This window comes from Gorilla gorilla, chromosome 9 (assembly GCF_029281585.2).
Source record: "Gorilla gorilla gorilla isolate KB3781 chromosome 9, NHGRI_mGorGor1-v2.1_pri, whole genome shotgun sequence".
Lineage (NCBI taxonomy): Eukaryota > Metazoa > Chordata > Mammalia > Primates > Hominidae > Gorilla > Gorilla gorilla.
The window spans coordinates 30,637,167-30,655,383 of record NC_073233.2 but is presented as its reverse complement, the minus strand read 5'-3'; the positions used below and the strand labels follow the sequence as shown (position 1 = coordinate 30,655,383).

The 18,217-nt window shown below is 34.1% G+C and overlaps 1 long non-coding RNA gene across 2 annotated transcripts in view; it reads left to right on the top strand.

Annotated features, from left to right (window-relative positions):
• The first annotated feature begins 5,738 nt into the window (after nt 1-5,738).
• LOC129525386 (uncharacterized) overlaps nt 5,739-18,217 on the top strand; it is a 349,207-nt gene continuing 336,728 nt past the window's right edge. For both annotated transcript variants that reach the window (XR_010135454.1, XR_008669662.2), the window contains exon 1: nt 5,739-5,867. This is a non-coding gene — a long non-coding RNA (uncharacterized lncRNA). The remainder of the gene's footprint in view (nt 5,868-18,217) is intronic.

Sequence of the window (18,217 nt, the reverse complement as noted above, 5' to 3'; positions counted from 1 at the left end):
ACCTCGCTCTAGTATTCCAGTGTAAAGATATTCAAAATATCTTTTACTTATTCCAAAGACTTAAAATTTTTCTTACAGTCCTCAAAAAGAATAAAAGCACCCAGGAAAAATATATAAATATAAAATGCCAATAATTAGATAGTAGTTAACCTATTTCCAAGTAATACACAAATGCGTTTAATTGTTAATATTGCTAAAGTAATCATGATGGAGTTGGCAAGAGTTCACAGTAAAGGAAAAAGGCATTTTAGGGAGAAACACTTGACTTAGAAATGTAGTAGAAGAAAATAAAAGTCATCTCAGATAGTCTGTGTTAACATAATTTGATGTATATTTTTTGACACTGCACACCTCTTAATGGAGACAAAGACATTAGTAATAAACCTTTAGTGGTCAAAATTAAACAGATAAAATTACAAAAGGCACATAATAATAGGTAACACTAATAAAATATTTACATTGTATATGAGGATCTATTCTAAATGACTCACATATTTTTATTCGTGTAAGCCTCTCAAGAGTACTGTAAGATTCCCCCATTATACAGATTAGAAAATGCATGAAGTAAAATTGATAAAATCTATATTATAAAAGTAATTTGTTCCTGAATCAAGCCTGCCCCTCTGGTCAGAGTCATATCTGCCCCTCCTCCTTTACATTGGAAAAATATTTATAATTCATGTAAATATGAGTGAAAGGAATATTGTTTTGAGTTTAGTACTCACATTGCTCTTCCTTGAAGAAACTCTTCACTTTTCTATGATAGTGAAGTTTACTATGTTACTACGAAATTACAAAAAAGCTTTCCTTTTGTGGTTTTCTCAGCTGTCCCACAATAATTATCATTCTGAGATCTTTCTATTAAGTATCATCATTGTACACTTATGAAGCATAAAATTGTTTAATGCACATTTTTGATAATGTGATATGCTAGTCATTCAGATATGTATTTTAACAGATGAAAAGGAAGATAGTATCTAAATATAGATACAGATATATAGATTGAGAACAGTATCTTGCAAAGCTTTGGCAATACTTCTCATGGGAAGAGAAAAGAAGACTGTAAGGTCAAAAGTTAGCTGCAAATTGGAAGAAAAAAGTTTCATTTAATGTGGATCTTTCAAAGTAAAGGCTTGATTGGGATTGATTCAGAATTATGATACAACAATCCAGGATTAATGGAAACCACAAAGTAAGGATCTTGAGGCAATTCAAAGAACTGTGGAAAACAAACTGTCTATTAACGTTTTCCATTGAAGAGATGGCAGCCCTTTCATGAAGTTCCCATAATAAACAACCAAACTACTTGCTTTACCAGGACAGTCCAGAAAGAGCAAAGACATGTCAGTGGAGATGGTGGAATAGCAAAATCATGTTAATGTACAGTATGGCATGGTTTTGGTTCTCAGTATCCAGAGTGTAGAAGTAGATAGATTTTGGCTTTCACTACTTTAGAATCATGTAGAAGAGACAGTTACAGGAATAAATAATTCCAATAAATAATAGTGGACAGTGCTGCATAGTTCAGGAGAAAACTTCCCAGAAGGTAGATTATGGAATGTAAGAATGTAGATTATAGATCATCTAAGTAAAATGCCTTTAAGAATGTAATATGTTGAATCTCCATCTGAAATTTCAACTGATTGTATAGTCTTCTGACTTATTTTAGAATATATTTATAGCTAAGGTCCTACCAATATATCTATCAGAATTATTTGTTTCTTAAGAATTTCTGAGGACTTGCTGTACTAACCCAACTTTAAGTTCAACTTTTTTTTTTTTTTTTTTTTTTTTTTAAGATGGAATTTTGTTCTTGTTGCCCAGGCTGGAGTGCAATGGTGCCATCTTGACTCATCGCAACCTCCACCTCCTGGGTTCAGGCAATTCTCCTGCCTCAGCCTCCCGAGTAGCTGAGATTACAGACATGTGCCACCATGCCCAGCTAATTTTTTTGGTATTTTTAGTAGAGACGGGGTTTCTCCATGTTGGTCAGGCTGGTCTCGAACTCCTGACCTCAGGTGATCAGCCCTCTTCGGCCTCCCAAAGTGCTGGGATTACAGGTGTGAGCCACCGCACCTGGCCAAGTTCAACTTTTAAAATTAACTGATGTGGAATTCTGTGAGTCATGTCACCTTTGGCTATGCAGAGGAAATAAAACAGTCTTGTCAACAGACACACACACACACACACACACAACCTCTCTGTACCAACATAGAAGAGAGAAAGAACAAAAACTTATCAAGTAAGCATTAACAGATTTATATGCATGTAAGTTAGCATGAGAAACTGATTATGAAACTCAGCCAAAACTGAACATATTTTATAAAGCAAAGCACAAGAAAGAACAACTTTTCTTATCTTCTTGAGACAAAGAACTGCACCTTGTTGACAGTCACCTGTATATCTCATGAGTTAATTCCAGAGGTTCATTTTTACATTTTTAGAAGTCATCTGGCCTGGACCTTGGTGGTATCTCTACATTGTAAAAACCGATGATGGACCCAATCCCTAGAGAGGTGTATCTCTATTCCAAATGTTAAAATATGGGCTTGGATTCATTATGCCTCCAAGAAAACCCTTGTGAGAGGAGAGAAGAGAAAATGGTCTCCTTGCCTTCTATAAACATAGAATGACATTTAAATTTAACTTTTTACATATGATTCATTTATAAGTAACTCTCAGATATCAACACAAGCTTGTAAAAGCTTTTAAGTATAGTTATGAAAATGTGACTAGATACACGGGCTTTGTACACAGAAGAGCAATCAGTATAAATTTAACATGCCTTGTGTGTTTTCCCTGTGTCTTGCTTGCTTTGTTATGGATTTCTCATATAATGTGCTCTAGGCAGAAATTATTTTTGATAGGGGAGCAGGATAAAGAGGAAATGATAGAATAATGAATGGGAAGAATGAATAGCAAGCATGGGGCTATTCAGAGCAAATCCCTGCTGGGAAGAGATTTGATGATTTGATGACTTAACAATTTTGAGCAATTCTTTGCCAGGCTAATTTAATTTTCAGTTTGTCACCAATGTATGACCGTAGAGTGATTTATGTTGTGCTCCTTTAAATCCTAGCTGAAATTTCTCAACAGTTGACAAATAATTTGAGCTGTTTAAAAATGCTTATGTCACTCTTATGCTTATATAAAAGCATGCATCGTTGAAATGATCAATTTATGTTACTGTGCTAGCCAATGACCAGTAGGATTTATTTGTCTTTTGTTTAAATTTAGCTCAGCACAGTGGGTGGCGATTGCTAGGCTTTCCAGAATTGCATCTATTTATCAGTATCTACATTTCACACCTCTGAAATCTAAAGATGCTCTTTGTCAGGTGTATGATTTCTGAACCCCAAAATAATAACAAAACTTTAGTATAGTGCCTTTAGAGTTATTTAAAATTCAAGGCCTGTTCTCCATTGACGGCAATGCTTAAATTGCCTGGCTACACTTACATTTTAAGAAATTATGATAAGTAGAAATTCAAGTTATATATTTCAAATAACTCAAATAAAATTTAATACATTTCCCCTTTGCTTTATTAAAGCAAAAGCAAATAGGCCACATGTAGAATATAATTTCTTCAAAATCAAATAGGCCACATGTCATCAATTATTCAACTTCGGGATCCAGAGCATGATGGATACCAGCTGTGAGCTGTGGGGATCCAGGAAAATACACGCTGCCTTTTCAATTTTCTATTACACAAAACAATATTAGCAAGAAAATAATCATTTGACAAGGTTGATATATGTCGTGGAAATAATTTGTGCCAAATATGTAGGACTGAAAAAATGAGAATATCTTAAGAAGCAAATGTTTCTAAAAGAAGGGAATTATTCTAGTTCTGATAAAATATTTTGAATTTTAACATATTAAGAAGTATCGAGAATTTTACAGAGGGGAGTAAAATATTTTGTTATAGTTCTTAATTTTATAAATTGTATATTAGAAGGTTATGTATCGAACATAACATCTTCCTTTTCCATTTTCCCTGTTTCTCTCCTTCTTTATCTACCTGCCTTTCTCTCTTTATTGTATTATTTCTCTATTTTTTCTTCTTTCTTTAAAGTAAAAGTAAGCACTGGTTGAATAAAAAAGCCAATGTACTACTCTCCAAAGTAATTGGGGAGGATGGAATAAAAAACAAATTTCATCATAAAATAAAGCATACACGCACCGTATTGTAAACATAGAAAACATAAAATATATGTGCTATAGCATATGTATATAAATATGGAATCTAACATATTTTTAAAATGCCACATCACACATTAAACAGCTAATATCAATCCATACATTACAGTTAACTGCAAAGTATTGTTAATAAATTTGAATAAACAAGGCTTCATTAAAAGGGAATAATAACCACATATTCATACCAAAAGACCATAAGCAAGCAAAAGAGAAATAAAGTTTCAAAGGGTAAAAATCAAAATTAAAAAATAAGAATTTTAATAAACGACTTTCCCTCATGCCATTCCAAAGCCTAATCCAGAGTAAGGCCCTAACTCTCTTCAATTCTCTGAAGACTGAAAGAGGCAAGGAAGCTGCAGATGTTTGAAGGTGGCAATGAAAAACAAGCTTAAAATTGGGCCAAATAAGTTAGTCAATTCCTCACCTTTCAAATTCTCTGGTTTTAGTGATATATGTACTGCTGCTATTATTCAGGATTGGTTTGACTGAGTGTATTTATAGGGGATGGGAAAATATTGTTTCATCCTGATTTCATGTAATAGATATTAGGCTCTAAATTAGTTATATTAGTTAATGGTACTAATAACATTTATTCTGTAGAGCTTTTTAAATATATTATTTTAATTGGAAGATATATATTTTTAGAAGTCTTAGAAAAATAATTTAATTCCTTTCCCTGAGCATGATACTTTTCTAAACACTTAAACTAAAATAATTTGTTTGGCACTATCAATAACATCCTTGCCCAAAACATTTGTCGTAATATTTCAAGGCCAGGAAAATATGTGTTTAAAAAACAATTAAACATTTGACAAAATTTGGGCATCAGTGAGTGAGTCAAAGTAACCCTTGATGATTCTCCCTTAGTTATACTGTCTCTACTGAGTTTAATATAATAAGCCCAGTGCTTGCTCTGGGCAAAAATGTCAAGTTTAGATCCTCAGTCTGTCACTCAAAGTCCTTTACATTTTGTTCCTCCCTTTTCTTTCCATTGTTGTCCTGCATATATTCATCAAGCACCTTGGCTTTTGTTTTGTTTTGATTTGTTTTATTTTTAGGCTTATTGACTTACAAGCAGTCCTCCAAAATCACAGATTCCTCTTTCTTGCCCCTAGTCCATGGCATAAGTTGCTCAGTCTCCCTTGCCCTTTTATAATCCTAAAGAAAAATCAGGATTTTCAGGGTCATTTCAAATTCCACATTAAAATACTCATGTTTGGGTTACATAGCCTCCCTTGTACTTCTGTTCTTTAATAATACTTTCTTTTTCACATTCTATTTTCAATACTATCACAAAAGAATAGGAAAATAAATATGTGAAAAAGAATTATAAAGTATAGGTGTGTTCCTGTGCTATGGTCCCTGAAGATAGCCATACACAGCTATCTTCCTCTCTACATGTAATCACTGCCCCTTTCATCGAGTGGAAAAGTTCATTTTCCCTTCCCTGGGATCTGGACTGGCTTTGCCTGCAGTCCAGACTGACCTTGTGACACGGTTTATCCAATAGACACTTCAGGTCCATGCTCAGCTCTTACAAGGACTGGCAGCTTTCACTTTCAGTCTTTTTTTGAAACCAGCTGCCACATAAGAACTTCAACTTTCCTGAGACCAACAGGCTGTAAAGAAGCAAGCGCCCATGTAGAAAGGCCTGGTGGAATAGCTCTGTAAGTGAAGTCTTCTTGTACCTTTCAGTCTAGTCCAGGTATCACCTTAATGCAGCTGAATTAATAATCCCATCTGATGAAGCAAGGAACTGAGACCCCTTCAGCTATCCACAGTCATTGCACAAAATCATGAGAAATAGTTTTGTTTTATGCCATTAAGTTTTGGAAGTTCTGTTATTCAGCAGTAGATACTGAAACAGTGTCTTAAACTGCTTAGCAGAAAAATAAATATGCAATGAGGAGATTAGAAATACAACATAAACCATTTGAGAATCTTTTTTAGACTTTTCTATGCTGTTTATTATTATTATTTTTTTCAATTTTATTAACTGGAAGATTAAACATACTGCCTTCTCTACTTGTTAGCTGTAGGAAGTTGGTCACATTAATTTCTATGTACCTTCATATCATTATCATTAAAATGAAAATAATAGACTTGTCCCTTGAGGTTTGTAAAGAGTTTATAATATATGTGAAGTGCGTAGAATATTTGCCATCAAATAGGATTCATAAATGTTGCAATTATGATTATTGTCCTGATTTCCAAGGGATATTAATTCCAAAAGAGTAATAAGAAAAGGAAAATTTCAAGAAAATTGTAACTTGTTAAGTACCAAATAGAAACATTTATTTTACATCTAAGTACTATAATATAAAGTTCACTTTGGTCAGTCTAAATAACTAACTCTTTTTTTTTTCAAGCTTCTTTTTTTATTAAGAAACTTCAAAATTAAATTCATGTTTAGTAATTGCAAATGTTTATAATATTCAATATTAAGACTCATCTATTCTAGCTTTTCTTCAAATATTAATTTATATTTTCAGTAGTCATAATATTTTAATTCTTATTTCGTGTTTATTTTAAGTATTTATTATAATTTATTCATCAAATATACTGATTGCTAGTATATTCAGTGTTTTGTGCTAAGTACTAGAGATGTAAAGAAATTAAAATGGCCCTGCGCAGTGGCTCACTCCTGTAATCCCAGGACTTTGGGAGGCTGAGTCGGGCAGAACACCTGAGGTCAGGAGTTTGAGACCAGCCTGGCCAACATGGTGAAAACCTGTCTGTACCAAAAATACAAAAATTGGCTGGGTGTGGTGGCACGCGCCTGTAGTCCCAGCTACTCAGGAGGTTGTAGCATGAGAATTGCTTGAACCCAAGAAGGGGAGGTTGCAGTGAGCTGAGATCACACCACTGCACTCCAGCCTGGATGACAGAGTGAGACTTTGTCTCAAATAATAATAATAATAATAAAATAAATAAATAAATAAAATAAAAAAGCAAAAAAAAAAGAAATTAAAATAAATATAAAACTAAAAGAAAAAAATTCCTGGATTTGTGAAAATTACAGTTTAATCTAGGAGGCTGACAATGACAAAAACCACAAGTTAATGTAACATTACGTTAATAATAAGTAATAATAATTGCAATACTTTGATGCCTGGTGCTCTGTGGGACATTTAACTAGATAATATCTTATTTAGAAAAATGAAACAAAAGATCCCTTGATATGAAACAAAAAGCTCAATTCCTTAAGAAGAGAAAGTGATACCAAGTGAAGTGTGTGTAGGCATGTGTATGTCTGTGTGTGTGTGTAACTCAAAGTGTACAAAGGTGTATAGGAGTCAGTGAGGCTTCAGAGGTAGGTAGAGGCAAAACACACAGGCCTTGTGTTTCTCTATGTAAGATTTTTGGGGGTCAGAGGTTGAGTTCAGGTAGATATAATCGAGTTCAGGTTTGAAAAAATCACAACGTAGAAAATAAGTAGAAAAACATGAATATGTGTCAATAAAAAAAAACCTGAATAAATTTCTGCTCACTTAACCCAGGCAACGTTTTGCAGTCATGGAGAATGAGTTAGAGATGTATGAATTAATTTGTAGCAATACTTACATGTTACTTAGGAAACTGCAAAAATGTAAAAAATAATTAAATATGGTAAATTTTAAAAGAACACTGAAATTAAATATAAATACTTATAAAGTATAAAGTATGCATGAATGTTTATGTGTATAGATATTTAGAGAATGATATGGAAGGGTGCAATATGAACTAGTTTTTTAACATAGGCTACATGAGTAGAGTAGAATGATGTGGGTTTAGATGGAATAAAAAAGGGAGTATGGAGAAAAGCAAAAAAGAAAGAAAAATAGACTGTCAAACAAATCATATGGTATAATTACACATTTAAACAAAATTGTATATATGTTTACACATTTTTTAAAACAGCATTTATTAAGTGAAAAGAAAAAAATTGCTGGTAATGCTGTGGAAACTGCGCTGATTAGGCTGTAGAGTAAAAGAGTGAGACTATTTAATATGATAGTACCATGATCCAGGTGAGAGGTGACAAGTTCTTGGATTAAAGTAGTGGAGTATTTTGTAAAGTCAGTAAGGCTGATGAAAAAAATGAAAAAAATAATGAAGTAGTGGAGAAAAAAATGAGATAGATGTTTAATAATTAAAGTATCTAATACTTTATGGTGCATTAGATATGGAGATTTCAAAGTTGACTCCTGGCTTTTTAATTTGTACAGTGGCATTGAGTGATACAGAAAACAGTGAAAGAGAACCAGGTTTTCAGGGAGGTGGTTTAGTTAAACAACATTTCATCTGTATGCCTTTGAAGTGGAAATATGTGATGCTGGAGTGGAAATATCAATTGAACGGTTGGATGGTTGGTTTTGGAACTCAGAGGTAAATTCTGGAAATCAAATTTATGAGCAATCAGTATATAGATGACAATCAAAGCCACAAAAAAGATTGAGATTACCACTGAGTTAGGAAATAAAATGAACACTCTTTCCACCAGTGAAAAGGAGAGAGATCGAGCAGAAACCAGACTCAAGAGAAAGATTTGTGTGCCTGCATTTGCATATATACAGGGTACATTTAATTTAGTAGAGATTTGAGTATATTTAAATGTTTAATGGATGAAATTTTGGGTTAAAAAAATGAATCTCAATATTGTGCCAGATGAGACAAAAGTGAATGAAATTCTAAATTCCCAAATCATTTTGACCCACAACGCAGATGAGAAATTCATTCATAAATTACCTAGCTCTACCCAAACTTTCAATGATAATGTGTTTCTATTCCAGAAATGATTCCAATTTCTATGATTCAACTGTTGTTTATTTTTCTTCATTGAATGAGACATTTACAATGCTATTGTAAATTTTAGTTTTTCATGCATGTGCAAGTAAAAGGAAGTAGTGTGCATCACATAATTAAAGGCTACTTTTAATTTGATTGGTTAGGAATTTGCTCAATTTATGTCTTTTGCATACCATAGGCAAATACGAAGTAAGATTTCAAGTTTGTATGCATACCACATGCAAACAAAGGTTATTAGTTTTCTTGATCACATAAATTGGCATAGAGAAATATTCTACAAGATTATTAAAACACTGTTGACAATTATGTACCTAAAAGTTTCTATAAATATGTTTTTACTATGTTAAATATAGCTGTTTGAATATATGTGAGGCACCTTTGCAATAAAGTTGTATATAAAGGCAGTAGTGTTATTATCAGCCAAACATTAATTTCTTAAATGGTCATATTCAACTCCAATATTATACTCATTTTGTTTTATGAATGTTAGACGGCTATTCCCATGACAGCAACTTTCTCCAAAGCTTTTGTTCTTCCAAATGTAGCATATTGTTCAAAAGGAGCAGCCTCACTTGAAGTCATGGATTTCAGTTTCTTTCTTGCCATGCCCCTAATTCACTGTTGCATCTTGGATATATCACTTACTGTTTCTGAACTTCTGTTTTTCATATACAATATAAGAGGAGAAACGATTGTGTACTAAATGCTTTCTAAACTCTCTTTAGTCCTATTAGTCAACGCATAATTTTTTCTAAGTCCGTAGTCCTCATTGTTAGTGTCTTGGCAAGGATTAATTAAATAATCTCCAGAGTTAATGCTGACCATTACTGAGAATGTTAGTGCCATTTGTTTTCAAGAGTAAAAGTATGTGTATGCTCCTTTAGTTAATCCGATTTTTGGAGATTGCTTAACGTTTTCTACAGTGAAAATTTTGTTGCATAATTTGTTCTACTTTCTGGCATTAATGTGCAAAAATCACAAGCATTCCTATACAACAATAACAGACAAACAGAGAGCCAAATCATGAGTGAACACACATTCACAATTGCTTCAAAGTGAATAAAATACCTAGGAATCCAACTTACAAGGGATGTGAAGAACCTCTTCAAGGAGAACTACAAACCACTACTCAACGAAATAAAAGAGGACACAAACAAATGGAAGAACATTCCATGCTCATGGATAGGAAGAATCAATATCGTGAAAATGGCCATACTGCCTGAGGTAATTTATAGATTCAATGCCATCCCTATCAAGCTACCAATGACTTTCTTCACAGAATTGGAAAAAACTACTTCAAAGTTCATATGGAACCAAAAAAGAGCCTGCATTGCCAAGACAATCCCAAACCCAAAGAACAAAGCTGGAGGCATCATGCTACCTGACTTCAAACTATACTACAAGGCTACAGTAACCAAAACAGCATGGTACTGGTACCAAAACAGAGATATAGACCAATGGAACAGAACACAGCCCTCGGAAATAATACCACACATCTACAAGCATCTGATCTTTGAAAAACCTGACAAAAACAAGAAATGGGGAAAGGATTCCCTATTTAATAAATGGTGCTGGGAAAACTGGCTAGCCATATGGAGAAAGCTGAAACTGGATCCTTTCCTTACACCTTAAGCAAAAATTAATTCAAGATGGATTAAAGACTTAAATGTTAGGGACTAAGTCTGAAAGAAAGTTGTAGCAGGATTATGCTCTCCCTGAAGGTTCTAGGCATTCTCTGTAGAGTATGCTTTAACATCTTTTGTAATACGGATAGGCTGGAGATTTTTCAAATCATCAAATTCTTGTTTCTTTTTATTTAATAGTGTAGTCCTCAATTTAACTCTTTCTGCTCAAATTTTACTAATAGCAGCAAAGAGATAACAGAACATATTTTTCAAGATTGGTTGGAAATCTTGTCAACTAAATATCCAATTTTAATTTTTACCCAATGCTGGATATTAATTCTACCAAGTTTTCTGAAAGTTTTTTTAACAAGAATTGCCTCTTCTCCAATGTCCAATAACATGCTACTCATTTCTTCCTGAGAACTCACCAGAAGCACCCTTAATGTTTGTATTTCTGCAAACATAGTGTTCATGATGATGTATGTAGCTCCTAAGAAAATAGGAGCTTTCCCTACTATCTTCAGTTCCAACTGAGGCCTCACCAAAATTGCTGGTTATATTATTCATACAAATTATATTATTCATACACATATTATTCATATAAATTAATGGTTATATTTCTGACAATAATTTCTTCAAGGCAATATATACTTTTTCCAGCATGCGTCTCAAAATTCTTTCAGTCTTTACCATTACCAAATGCCAGAACCAATTAACCATCTTTAGGTATTTGTTACAATAGTACCCATGACTGGTACCAAAATCTGTATTTGTTTCTTGGGGCTTCCATAACAAAGTACCACAAAGTAGGTGGTTTAAGACAATACAAGTGTATTCTGTCACATTAGGGTAGACTAGAAGTCTTAAGTCAAGGTGTCAGCATGGCCAGGCTCCTTCTGTAAGTCCTATGGAAGAATCCTCTGTTTCCTCTTCAGCTACTCATGGCTCTTAGCAGTCTCTGGCTTTTCATAAATTCAAGATTTAAAAACTTCATGGTGAGAGTTCAGTTGAATTTACTTTGTTTATATTTCTGTATTAAAATATCATCTTATTTACATGAATGAACTTGGATATAAACTTACAAAAATGAAGCTGTAATGCAGAAGTTTCTTCACTTAGACTTTCTGAAATAAATCAAAACTAAGAATAGGGCTCCCACATTCCATAGTGAAAACTTTAGCATTTACTACCCAAGTTTTTGTGTTATGATTCACAGGAAATATGCAATTTGTTTTGAAGACAGTTTTGAAACACATTCACTAAAAACAGAACAATGAACAAACTGATAAGCCTTAAACTGTGTGATTAAAAGAATAATACCTGGTTGATGCTTCATCTCTTCCTTGAATAAAATTTGCACTTTTTTGGTTATCTTTTTGTTATTATATTTTCTTCTAGTCTTAGGAACCTTCTTCTTAATTGTAGGATATTCTCAGTTATTGCTTATGTATTTGCTTCTAGTGAAAGCTTTTAAGAGCCCAGTCCCTTTCTACAGGTGACTTTTCTCCTCTGCTGGTTGTTTACTGTCTGATTTGCTTGTTAATAAGGTTGAATTAATATTACTAGCACATTTCCTTCCCTCTTTCCCTCAATTCTAGTTCTAAGATAATACTCTTAGCATAAGTCCTTCTACTGGACCTAGCAATTGGGTGCCCCAATGATTCTGGGGATGGACTGCATACTTGCTTTAATATTCCTTTTGTTTAAACAGTGAGAAGAGACTCGATCTTCTGTTGAGGAGCACTGAGTACCTGTGTTGCCTCATAGGTGATAAGATTCATTGTTTTTCAACCTGTTTGTTCTCATTCTTGTCTCAGATGCTAGGTCTTTTTTTTCCAACCCCAATATTACTGAGTAAAATTACATTGCCTGCTGCCAAAGTCCTAAATATAATAACTGGTTATCTGAATTATTCCCTATAATTCTTTCTTATGCAAGAGAATCCTGAGACAGTTTTTTTAACCTGCTGTGAATACAAAACGTTGGAATTTTGGTCTGCATCATTAGCAGATTTTATGAATTAAATAACTTTTCTTTCCCCAAGCATAATCTCACTCCAATCCATGGTTCCTGTATGCATTTTGAATTTTCAATGTATTGTTTCAATATACAGGATGTTAACTATTAAAATGTAACAAAGAAAACTTGGGTTTTCTTTGCTGAGAAGTAAGACAAAGCCAGAAAGGAGTCCCAGCTTTTTTCTTTTGCACCAGACAAATGCTGTTAAAGCAGTCTCATCTCAGCAGAATTTATGCATTTTTCTAAACTAACATTCACACTCATTGAACTATTCAATATTTTACTGAGGTCAAGCTCCACAGAAACTTTTTGTACAAAAAGAGTTTATTTTAGCATATATATTTAAGTCTCGACCTCAAGATATCGTAAGAAGTTACCAAATGAATTTTTTTTATAATCATTTCTCATAATATGGTCTCTGAATCTGCAGTATATGCAATTTGTTAAAAATGCAAATCCCAAGGCCCACCTCCAGACTTGCTAAATCAGGAACTCTTCAGAGTGGAGCCCAGAAATGTGTGCTTTGACAAGCTGTGTTGGCCAAGGAAATGTTCCACTCAGATCTCCTGCTGCAGGAGCAAGGTTAACTGATAGCCTCAACTGTTCTGCTTTTGCATCTGGACTCACTTTTGCATAAAGACTACTCCTACCCAATGACTGAGTAGAGCAGGTGTACTAAAGGAGGCAGATTTCCGCAAGATGCAAGACCTTTAACAGGCAATTTTGGCCCACTGTAATACTTTTGCCAAAGAATTTTTAGAACTGTACTGCAGTCTGAGACTCTTTATATCAAATACTTCCTCACCCCACCCCCCTCACTGGGGTCACTCTTACATCTTAGTCTGAATGCTTCCTGCCCCTCTTTGACTCTCTGTTCTTAATCTGTACAGCCATTCCCTTCAATGTCTATCTTGTACCTATAATTTCATTTTAACATCAGTTCACTAGAAGACCCTAACTAACCCAAGTAATGCCAGGAATGGTGCAAGAAAACAGGAGGTATGGATGGATATTTTGGGGAACTAAAACTAACATTCAATCTTCTCAGGCCTTCTGATGCACATTAAAGTCTGAAAACCAGTGCTACAGGTCTTTTCCATTTTCACTATAGTTATCAGTATTTAGCAGATCACAGTTCTTATATTGAGGAAATTATCAAGTACTTTATCCTTGTGTGTATCACGTCTTAGATGCTAGCTGAATTCAGGGGAAAATTGGCAAAAACGACATCTAACTATCTCTATGAAATTTCTAATTAAACTTAGGAACAGAGAAAACTGAAACTATTATCTAGCAAAAAGACACATACTGCTGCAGAAACTTGTAGGTGGCAAGGAGAATAAATGAAGATAGAAAATATCTCTTTGAGAATAAATGAATTCTGTGGAATGATGAAAACCAGTGTATTCTTGTTTTATTTCTTTAGTTGAACTACTTTAACCATACTTTCATATGATCCTCCAAAATTTTATTATTCTGGATCTTTATTTAGTATACTACTCAAGTTATTGCATCCACAGTAAGGCAACCACCATAATTATGCAACATTCTAAGTGTGAACACATTCTATTGACAAGCCCCAGAATGATTGATCATTGACTAAAAGTGTACACTTGGATTGGGTAGATTGTGTTATGCTGAGGAGTGAGCACAGTACCAGACAGGAAGTTTTTAAGCCCTTGTCCTCTCCGTCTCTCCTTACTCTAGTGCTCCCTCATGGCTATTGTTAACATCTTTATGTCCATGAGAACCCAATGTTCAGCTCCCACTTATAAGTGAGCATATGTGGTATTTGGTTTTCTGCTCCTGTGTTAATACACTTAGGATAATGGCTTCCAGCTGCATCCATGTTGCTGCAATGAACATGATTTCATTATCTTTATGGCTGCATAGTGTTCCATGGTGTTATGAAACACATTTTCTTCAGTGAATCCACCATTGATGCATACCAAGGTTGTTTACATGTCTTTGCTATTGTGAATAGAGCTGTAAGAGACATATGGGTGCAGGTGTCCTTTTGATAGAATAATTTCTTTTCTTTTATATATATACTCAATAATGGGATTGCTGGTTTCAATGGTAGCTCTATAAGAAATCTCCAAATTGCTTTCCACAGTGGCTAATTTATGTTCTCATCAGAAATTTATCAGCATTTCATTTCTTCTGTAGCCTTGCCAGAATCTGGTGTTTTTTGACTTCTTAGCCGTTCTGATGGGTATGAGATGCTATCTCTTTGTGGTTTTGATTTGCATTTCTCTAGTGATTAGTGATGTGGAGAATTTCTTCATATGTTTGTTAGTCACTTGTATGTCTTCCTTTGAAAAGTGTCTGCTGATGTCTTTTGCCCACAAATTAATGAGATTAATTTTTTTCTTGTTTAAGTGTTTAAGTTCCTTATAAATTCTGGGTATTAGACATTTGTCATGTGCATAGTTTGTGAATATTTTCTCCCATTGTAAAAATTGTCTATTTGCTCTATTTCTTCTGATGTGCAGAAGCTCTTTAGTTTAACTAGGTTTCACTGGTCAATTCATGTTTTGTAGCAGTTGCTTTTGAAGACTTAGCCGTAAATTATTTTCCAAGACCAATACCCAGAATGGTGTTTCCTAGGTTTTCTTCTAGGATTCTTATAGTTTAAGGTCTTACATTTAAATCATTACTCTATCTTGAGTTATTTTTTGTATATGGTAAAACGTAAGGATCCAGCTTCATTTTTCTTCATACAGCTGGGCCAGCTCTCCCAGTATCATTTATTGAACAGAAAACTCTTTCCCCATAGATTATTTTTGTTGACTTTCTGGAAGATCAGGTGGCTGTAGGTGTGCAACTTTATTTCTAGATTCTCTATTTTGTTTCATTGGTTGATGTGTTTTTGGACCAGTACCATGCTGTTTTGGATATTACAGCCTTATAGTACTAGTCTGGGTTCCAGTAATGTGATGCCTCCAGTTTTGCTCGTTTTGCTTAGGCTTTGATTATTCAAGCTCTTTTTGATTCCGCATGGAGTTTAGAATAGTTTTTTTCTAATTCTATAAAAATGACATTGGTAATTTGATATGAATAGTGTTGAATCTGTAGATTGCTTTGGGAGATGTGACCACTTTAATGATATTGATTCTCCTAATCCATGAGCATGAAATATTTTTTCCATTTATTTGTGTAATTTATGATCTCTTTCAGCAGTGTTTTGTAGCTCCTCTTGTAGATCCTTGGTTAGATGTATTTCTAGGTTGTGCGTGTGTGTGTGTGTGTGCGTGTGTGTGGCTTTATTTGGCTGCTAGCTTGAAAGTTATTGCTGTAGAGAACTGATTTTTTTTACATTAATTTTTGTATCCAGAAACTTTACTGAAGTCTTTTATCAGTTCCAGGAGCCTTTGGTGGAGATTGTAAGGTTTTCCATGTATAAAATCATATCATCAGTGAAGAACGTAGTTTGAATTCTTTTTGTATTTGGTTGCCTTTTATTTCTTTCCCTTGACTGATTGCTGTGGCAAGGACTTCTAGTAGTATGTTAAATACAAGTGGTGAAAGTGAGCATACTTGTCTTGTTCCAGTGAATGAGGGGAATGCTTCCAGCTTTTGCCCATTCAGTATGATATTGGCTATGGGTTTGTCATAAATGGATTTTATTAATTTGGGGTATGTTCCTTCAATGCCTAGTTTGTTGAGGGTTTTTAACATGAAGAAATGTTGGATTCAATCAAAAGCTTTTTCAACATCTATTGAGATGATAATATGGTTTGTGTTTTTAATTCTGTTTATGTGGTGAGTCATATTTATTGATTTGTGTATGTTGAACTAAGCTTATATCCCCGGAATAAAGTCTATTTGTTATGAAATAATTTTTGATGTGCTACTGGATTTGATTTGCTAGTATTTTGTTTAGGACTTTCATGTCCATGTTCATCAGAGATATTGACCTGTAGTTTTTTTTTCTTTTTTTGTCATTTCTCTTCCAGGTTTTCATATCAGAGTGATGCTGGCTTCATAGAACGAGTTTGGTAGGAATCCTTCCTCCTTAATTTTTTGAAATAGTTTCACTAGAATTGGTACCAGCTCTTTTTTTGTATATCTTGTAAAATTTGGATGTGAATCCATCTTAGAAATTTATTTACTCTTCTCCAGATTTTCTAGTTTGTGTGAATAGACGTGTTGTTAATAGCATCTGAAGATCTTCTATACTTCTGTGAGATTGGTTGTAATGCCAAATTTGTTGTTCCTGATTGTGCTTGTCTGGATATTCTTTATTTGTTAATGTAGCTAATGATCTATCAATTTATCCTCTTTAAAAAAGAAACTTTTGATTTCATTGATACTTTTTATGGATTTTTTGGTCTCAATTACATTATCTTATTCCCTAATTTTAGTTTTTTATTTCCTTTGCTAACGTTGGGGTGGGTTTGTTTTTGATTTTTAGTTTCTCTACATAACAATCTTAGATAAGAACATCTTTATTTCTGCCTTCATTTCATTAGGTAGCCAATGGCCATTCAGGAGCAGGTTGTTCAGTTTCCATGTAGTTTAGCGGTTTTGAGTGAGTTTCTTAATCCTGAGTTCTAGTTTGATTGCACTGTGGTCTGAGAGACAGTTTGTTATAATTTCTCTACTTTTACATTTGCTGAGGAGTGCTTTACTTCCAACTATGTGGTCAATTTTGGAATAAGTGCGATATGGTGCTGAGAAGAATGTATATTCTGTTGATTTGAGGTGGAGAGTTCTGTAGATGTCTATTAGGTCTGCTTGGTACAGAGCTGAGTTCAAATCCTCGATATCCCTGTTAACTTTCTGTCTTATTGATCTGTCTAATGTTGACAGTGGAGTGTTAAAGTCTCCCATTATTATTGTGAGGGAGTCTAAGTCTCTTTGTAGGTCTCTAAAGACTTGCTTTATGAATCTGGGTGCTCCTGTATTGGGTGCATATATATTTAGAATAGTTAGCTTTTCTTGTTGAACTGATCCCTTTACCATTATGTAATGGCCTTCTTTATCTCTTTTGATCTCTGTTGGTTTAAAGTCTGTTTTATCAGAGACTAGGATTGCAACCCCTGCTTTTTTGTTTGTTTGTTTGTTTTCCATTTGCTTGGTAGATCTTCCTCCATTCTTTTATTTTGAACCTATGTGTATCTCTGCACGTGAGATGGGTCTCCTGATTACAGCACACTGATGGGTCTTGACACTTTATCCAATTTGCTAGTCTGTGTCTTTTAACTGGAGCATTTAGCCCATTTACATTTAAGTTTAATGTTGTTATGTGTGAATTTGATCCTGTCATTATGATGTTGGCTGGTTATTTTGCCTGTTAGTTGATGCAGTTTTTTCCTAGCATCAATGGTCTTTACAATTTGGCATGTTTTTGCAATGGCTGGTACTGGTTGTTCCTTTCCATGTTTAGTGCTTCCTTCAGGAGCTCTTGTAGGGCAGGCCTGGTGGTGACAAAATCTCTCAGCATTTGCTTGTCTGTAAAGGATTTTATTTCTCCTTCACTTATGAAGCTTAGTTTGGCTGGATTTGAAATTCTGGTTTGGGAACTCTTCTCTTTAAGAATGGGAATATTGGCCCCCACTCTCTTCTGGCTTGTAGAGTTT